Below are 7,198 nucleotides of genomic sequence, written 5' to 3'. Positions count from 1 at the left end.
TTGAGGGTCCCACATTATCTAGACAGTTGGCTCAAAGATGGCGGTAAAGTTGTCAACCTTACACGCCGGCCACGCTTTACTCCCCAGGAAAATTATTTAATTAATTCCTGGTACTCAGAAGGCCAGAAGGATTAGGTAAATTGAAAAAAATCCAGTGCCCTAATCGAGACTTGAACCCGCGACCTTCCAGTTTGAAGCATTTTTTTTTTTCGCTTATGGGGGGGTGGAGTCCAATTGGGTCCACTCGGCACGGCGGCCACTGATTGGCCTATTGTAGCCTTCCCCGGGTGATTATGATGATGGAGAATTTGGTGGACCGAAGATTGGCAGTGGAAACCGAAGTACTCGGAGAAAATCCGCCCCAGCGCCACTTTGTCCACCATAAATCCCACTTGACCGAACCCAGGCCGCCACGGTGGGAAGCCAGCGACTAACCGCTTTAGCTATGGCTCGGCCTGGCTGGTAGCATAGTGCCTCAACCAACTACGCTACCGCGTGCCCCAGAAATGTTAATATATTGAAATAAAATTGGAATGATTATATTCCAACATGTTTTGGCATTATTTATGGCCAAATAGAGATCAGTATGAAGAATTTTCTTTTTAAAAATTTGAATATTTTGCTTACATCTTTTGTATGATTTAGTTCGTCATGAAGAATAGCATAAATATAGGTTCAAAAGGTTACATTTATTTCAGTAAGAAAATAGGAGGGGCTTGAGAAATGTTAAAATCTGAAAGGTAGGAACAGAGTCAAAAAGCCTGGGAACCACTTGGTTTGGAATATGTAAGGGGGAAGGCCCAAGTAAATGAGGGATTGAAATTGAATAAGACTTGCCAGCTTCTGGTCTGTGTCGATGATGTTCATTTATTCACAAGAATTGTATACCATTAGACAGATTGATAATTGACGAAATTGGAAAAATCAAAACTCACTTTACTTAAATGATGCACTTTTGATGCAAAATTTTCTCATATACGTAAGCAGTAATGTTGTGATTATTCCGTCTGAGATTGCCAGGGGTTAGAGGTGATTTTTCTTTCCTCGTTAAATATCAATATAGAGCTATGGATTCAAAAGCCATGGAGAGCAAGCAGAAAGAACTCATTCGGCGAATATGCAATTGAAACGCGAAAGAAAAGTAGGAAAAATATATTGTACAAATAACCAATGGTGACGCTGCACTGATTTCTAAATACACTCAGAGATGTCGCGTTATGTCTGACCAACAAAATGTACTGTAGTGCGCTGTTCATGGAGTGTAAAGTCTGTAAAGTGTTGGATTATGTTCGCCGTAGTACTACGAACACTACGAAGCTGTGTAGTAGGGTCGAGTTTGACAAGTGGGATGAGGTGTTTGTGTGGTGTTCGAATATGTATACAAGAGGCATGATGTACTGACTTCAACCGCGGGAAGGTTAATTATAAATCTACTCGGCGTTTTCGTTCTTGTATAAATGAACAGTATTCTTATTTGACTTGGAGAGCTTTCGTGAATGTTTTCGTTTCTCTTTCATTTGACAGATCGACTGACATCAGAACGGGGTAAGACTACACAGCAACCTTATGTTAATATAGAAACTATTACGAATTACAGAATACAGAGTGCGCATATTAAATTATTAGAGAAATACAAAAACATTCTCTCAATATAACCTTTCCTGACAACCGGCACGTTCTCCACAGGTTCACAGTCACCCAGTTTTGTACCAGTTTCGTGACATTTCGTTTTGTCGTACGCCTTCTCAAGCGGTGTTGTTAAGTATATAGGTTCTTGTTGCATTAATACCCTTAGACTTACTGTGCATTATCCATTGTCCGGATTTTTAAATTAAAACACTGTTTCGGAGACTACCCTTCTGCCGTCCTCAGGTAACGCCCTCCTCCGTTATATTGTTAACTAGAATCAGTTTCACTTGTATTAGTACAGTTAATATGAATGAAAGGAATGTGAGTGTAGACTGTATGATGTTTAGAGTGTCAGACTCTATGTCATGTAATCCATTCTGACCTTCCAACATTTATAATCACGAGAGATTTTAGTTAATTATTGTTCAGAACTGATAACAAAGAATTCTGTTTTGTTGTCATTTAAATGTATGGTTAGCATTTATGGTTTGTTACACTTCATTCCATACTGGGGGAGAGCAGCATTTGGAGTCTGAATATATATATATTATTTTTTTATTTTATCACATCTAAGGGCTAATGCATGTATTTGGAGTACATACCATAAAGAAAAACACAGAAACTTTAATTGACGCTAGTAATGAGGTTGGTCTAGAAGTAAATGCAGAGAAAACTAAGTATATGTTACTTTCTCGTCACTAGAATGCAGAGCAAATTCATGACATAAAGTAGTTTACTTTAGTAGCTGAAAATGTGGCAGAATTAAAAAATTTGGGAACATCAATAACAGATCAAAATTGTATTCAGGAGAAAATTAGGAATAGACTGAATTTAGGTAATGCTTGCTGCCAGTCAGTACAGAACCTTTTAGCTTCTGTCTAAAAACGTAAAAATTAGAATATACAAAACCATAATTTTTCCTGTGGTTCTGTATGGGTGTGAAACATGGTCTCTGGCATTGAGGGAGGAACATAAACTGAGGGTGTTTGAGAACAGGGTGTTGAGGAGAATATTTCGACCGAAGAGAGATGAAGTGATGGGGGCTGGAGAAGACTACATAAAGAGGAGCTTCATAACTTGTACTCTTCCCCAAGTATAATTAGAATGATCAAGTCAAGGAGGATAAGAGGGGCCGGGCATGTAGCATACATGAGGGTAAAGAGGAATACATGTAAGATTTTGGCGGGAAAGCCAGAAGGAAAGAGACCACTAGGAAGACCTGGATGTAGATGGGAGGATAATGTTAACATGGATCTTAGAGAACTAGGATGAGGTGGTATAAACTGGATTGATATGGCTCAGGGTAGGGACTAGTGGAGGGCTCTTCTGAACACAGTAGTGAACCTTCCGTTTCCATAAAATGTTTGGAATTTGTTGAGTTGCAGTGCAACTGGTGGCTTATCAAGAATGGCTCAATTCCATGGAGTTAGCAAAAATTTCATTTCACTCAAAATATGTATGTTGATCGCTAAATCAGTATACCAGTATACACTTTGTTATCTATCCGCACACACGCACACACGCACACACATATATCTATCGCTACATTTCATAACCAAATATATTGAACCTGTCCAATAACACGAATGTAAAAACATGACGGTAGGGTGTATTAGGTGCCACTGAAATAGCAACTACGCTCTCCTACTCCCACCAGTGATTTCAGAATGGCTGTTCTGGATAATTCCAAGAAAAAATTGTCATTTTATTCTAGAATGAATTAATTCAATGGCTCTCTGGTTCATTACATACTGCATTGACTCATAAAATTATGTTATTACGAATCTTTGGATTATTTTCATTATTTTATTAAGAAATACAGGCTTATGGCTTAGGGCAACAAATTTCATCTTTTTTATTGAACCCAAAAATGTTTATAACAGCCCAATATCCTGAACCAGAACAGTCAACGCCGCCATGTACCAGTTCTTTAAAATCAATTTTAATATTTTTCTCCTCTCAATATTAAGGACTCTCATGTGGACTCCTTCCAGAAGATTTGTATGTACTTTTCATTTTCCCTAAAACATTTGCGTTTTATACGTTTTTCACAGAATAAAAGAGACAGTCTTGTGTGGATATATTATCTGTCTATCTGTCTGTGACCTTGTTAACCATTCTAGAATTTTTCTTAAAATTCTGGGTAAACGTATTGCAATCTGATATGGGAGACTTCCACCCAATGCTGTAAGGAAATTAAGATTTTCTGTCATACTGATTCATAATGGAGTCTAGTTTACATAAGGTCTTCCATGAACTTTTCCATATATTCCATAAATCACTTCACATATTCTGTTGAAATCTGAGAGTGGGGATTTCCACTGATGTTGGAAAATTCTGGTTTCCAGCCATACTGATTCATAGCAAATCCAGATCTGCATAAGGCCATAAACCGGCTTCTCTATGTCTCCCATAAACCTCTACACAGATTTTGCGCTCCATTATACCCATTAAAAAAAGAAACTTCATAAACTTTGAGGAATGCCACTGGTAATTATGGATACATCCTCTCCAAACCAAAGCTGAAACTAGGAGCTGTAGAAATTACTATTATTTGTCATCTTTCCAACAACTGCACCTTCATCTTACAAGACAGGCTTTTACTGGAACAGTGAACATGCAGTTATTCATATGTATGCAGTGTATTACTAAAAAAATGAAAAGACAGAATATATTTAGTTTCATTGTTACATATAACGTTTAAAACAATACATCTAAGCTGTATATTTCAAAGCAAACTGTGCAGATTCCTCTGCGATAAATTCAAACACATATTAAAGATTTACTATTCTCCTGATGATGTTCCTTCTCGGAATACAAATAGGAAAAATTTCATTAATCTAAGCTATCATAAAGAAACTTCTGGTATGACCACTGTGTGAAAATTATTTGCAACATCACATGGAAAAGGTGCATGGGATGGAATTGGGGAACAATTGAAAGACTAGTAAGATAACAAGTTTGCAAAACCTCTATGAGCAGTAGATCATGATACTGAAGCAACTTAATGATCGGTGTGCATTAAATATTCCCACTGTAATCTTCAAGTATTGTACCAATGAAGACCATAATAAAGAAACAATGACGCCTGAAGAGTGGTTCAGGAAAGCACAAATGCATCTGGATACTGAAAAATAATACATTCAATCATTCCTGTTTCAAATACCGAAACTTGTACTAAAGTATTCTCAGAACCAACCATCTGAATACAAAACGTAAAAATTGTTGGACAACATGCATCATGGAGCTTATAACTTGTAAATATAATGGCAATAATATCTACGCGTGTTGCATATCAATGAAACTGAAGTTCAAGTAACATTTTTGCAACCTTCTGGTCTTTGTAAATCTTTTGTGTCCTCCACAAGACAATTTGTGGATTCAAGGTTCAAAAGCGCTTAAGTAAGTGGATCCATGAATCACAAAAGGTCACACACATCATCAGTCAAAAGCCCCTCATTATGCAGTTTTCTCCAACATCCTGCCACTTCATCACTCCTCGGTCCAACTATTCTTCTCAACACCCTGTTCTCAAACACCCTCAGTCTCTGTTCCTCCCTTAATATGAGAGACCAAGCTTCACACCCATACAAAACCACAAACAAAATTGTAAAGTAAAAAAAATAAAGGTATCCCTGTATCAGGCCGTGGATGCCCATAGGGTTGTGAGATGTTGAGGTTTCCACATTTTCTAGACAGTCGGCTCATAGATGGCGGTAAGGTTGTCAGCCTTACGCACCGGCCCCCCTTTACCCCCAAGAATATTGCAAGAATGTTCCTGGTACTCATTTCTCTTAGAGGTTGAGTCGACCCCAGGGCTATAGTGCAGCTGGAAGGATTAGGTCAATTGAAAAAATCCAGTGACCTCATCGGGACTTGAACCCGCGACCTTCCGGCTTGTAGCATAGTGCCTCAACCAACTACGCTACCGCGTGCCCCCAAGCAAAATTATAGTTTTGTATATTCTAATTTTTATGTTTTGGGACAGCAGACGGGAAGACAAAAGGTTCTCGACTGAATGATAGCAAACATTACCCGAGTTAATCTCCTCTTAATTTCCTCCTGAATCAGGTTTTGATTTGTTATCGTCGTTCCCAAATATCTGAACCGTGTCACAGTTTCAAAACATCTGTTACCTATCTTTATGTTATGATTTTGCCCTGCATTTTGATGACGAGACAGCAACATATACTTAGTTTTTTTTTCTGTGTTTACTTCTAGATCAAACGCCTTACTTGCGTGAATTAAAGTTTGTGTGTTTTTCTTTATGGTATCTACATTATCACCCAGTAGATTCACGTCTTCAGCATAGATCAACAGCTGACGTCCCATTTAATTTCAGTCCCACCTGGCTTTCCTGGACCCTCCTAATGGCATATTCTAAAGCAGAGTTGAAACGATTGAGAATAAAGCATCTCCATGTTTTAGACCATTCTGGATAGGGAAATTATCAGACAAATGTTTACCTATACGGACTTTGCCATAGTACAAGGGACTCAGTCCCATCCCACTAGCAATAAAAAAAAAAGAAGTGTTTCCAAAGGATCTCTCCAGTTCTAAGTCATTATCAGAGTTGATATCAGAACGCATGTTGTTTTTCCGTTGGTCTACCCGGCCCCAGACTAGGGAACCCCTTGGGATACTCCATTCCGATGACGTACCCTTCAGTATACCTCTTCATATTACATGTTCCAAAATTTGTCTGAAACATGTCATAGGACACTTTTAAAACTGCCTTGCGTGTTTACCTGCTTGGATGAATGGGAGTGAGCAGCCGTTTCTGTCTAAAAGGCTGAAGACGTAGATTTTGATTGTTCTTTGATGGGGGTATGAGACTCAGAGGGAAGAATATAGACCGGAGTGGCCAAAAAGGAATTTCCGAGGAGTACATTTGGACCAGTGGCCACTCCAACTTTAATAGATTATTTCTCTTATGGAAACAACGGTGAACGTGTGGCGGGATAATGTAGGTCGTCTAGGGACGGTACAGACCACAACTTCAGCACACGGGCAGTATGCAGATACATTCTGAAAATGGTTTTTTAAATCTTGTTATCAGTCTGAGATATCTTGCTTCGCGCCATAAATCGGGACTGCATAATTTACTTGTACAATTTATTCCAAAACCAGTATTCTCACTAGCACACTAAGCTATCGACATACCTCCATTTTCAGCAGTTCCACTCTTAGTCCAACCTTCATATTTCATCCACTTGTACGCTCCGTCTCTGTGGTTTAGTGGTCAGAATTCTTGGTTACAGATCCATAGGTCCCGGCACTACCAGATTTTTTTGTGAAGTAGTTGGTCTGGAAAGGGGTCCACTCAGCCTCGTGAGGACAATTGAGGAGCTACTTGAATGGAAAAGTAGGGGCTTCGGTCTGTAAAACCGAGATAACAGCCGTGGAAATACGCTGACCACACGATACCCTCTGTCCTCTAAAGTTGGCATTAACTTCGCCGACAAGCGGTGGTCGCTCGGTCGATATAGTTCGCTTGTGGAATAAAGGCCACGGAGTTTGATTTGTTTTGTTTGTTGTACCCTCTACAAAACCATCATTAGCCGTCCCC

At 39.0% G+C, this 7,198-nt stretch overlaps 1 protein-coding gene across 6 annotated transcripts in view; it reads left to right on the top strand.

Moving 5' to 3' along the window:
- The first annotated feature begins 1,272 nt into the window (after positions 1 to 1,272).
- Positions 1,273 to 7,198, top strand: part of LOC111864255 (NAD kinase) — a 135,197-nt gene continuing 129,271 nt past the window's right edge. For 2 of the 6 annotated variants that reach the window (XM_023851358.2, XM_023851354.2), the window contains exon 1: positions 1,273 to 1,545. The gene's annotated coding sequence lies outside the window, so the exon portion shown is untranslated. The remainder of the gene's footprint in view (positions 1,546 to 7,198) is intronic. The other 4 variants (XM_023851348.2, XM_023851346.2, XM_023851349.2 and 1 more) reach the window with 2 other exon arrangements.

The sequence above is a fragment of the Cryptotermes secundus genome, unplaced genomic scaffold (genome assembly GCF_002891405.2).
Source record: "Cryptotermes secundus unplaced genomic scaffold, Csec_1.0 scaffold33, whole genome shotgun sequence".
In the NCBI taxonomy this organism is placed as follows: domain Eukaryota; kingdom Metazoa; phylum Arthropoda; class Insecta; order Blattodea; family Kalotermitidae; genus Cryptotermes; species Cryptotermes secundus.
Note: the sequence above shows the minus strand (reverse complement) of the source record. Positions and strands in the feature narration are given on the sequence as shown.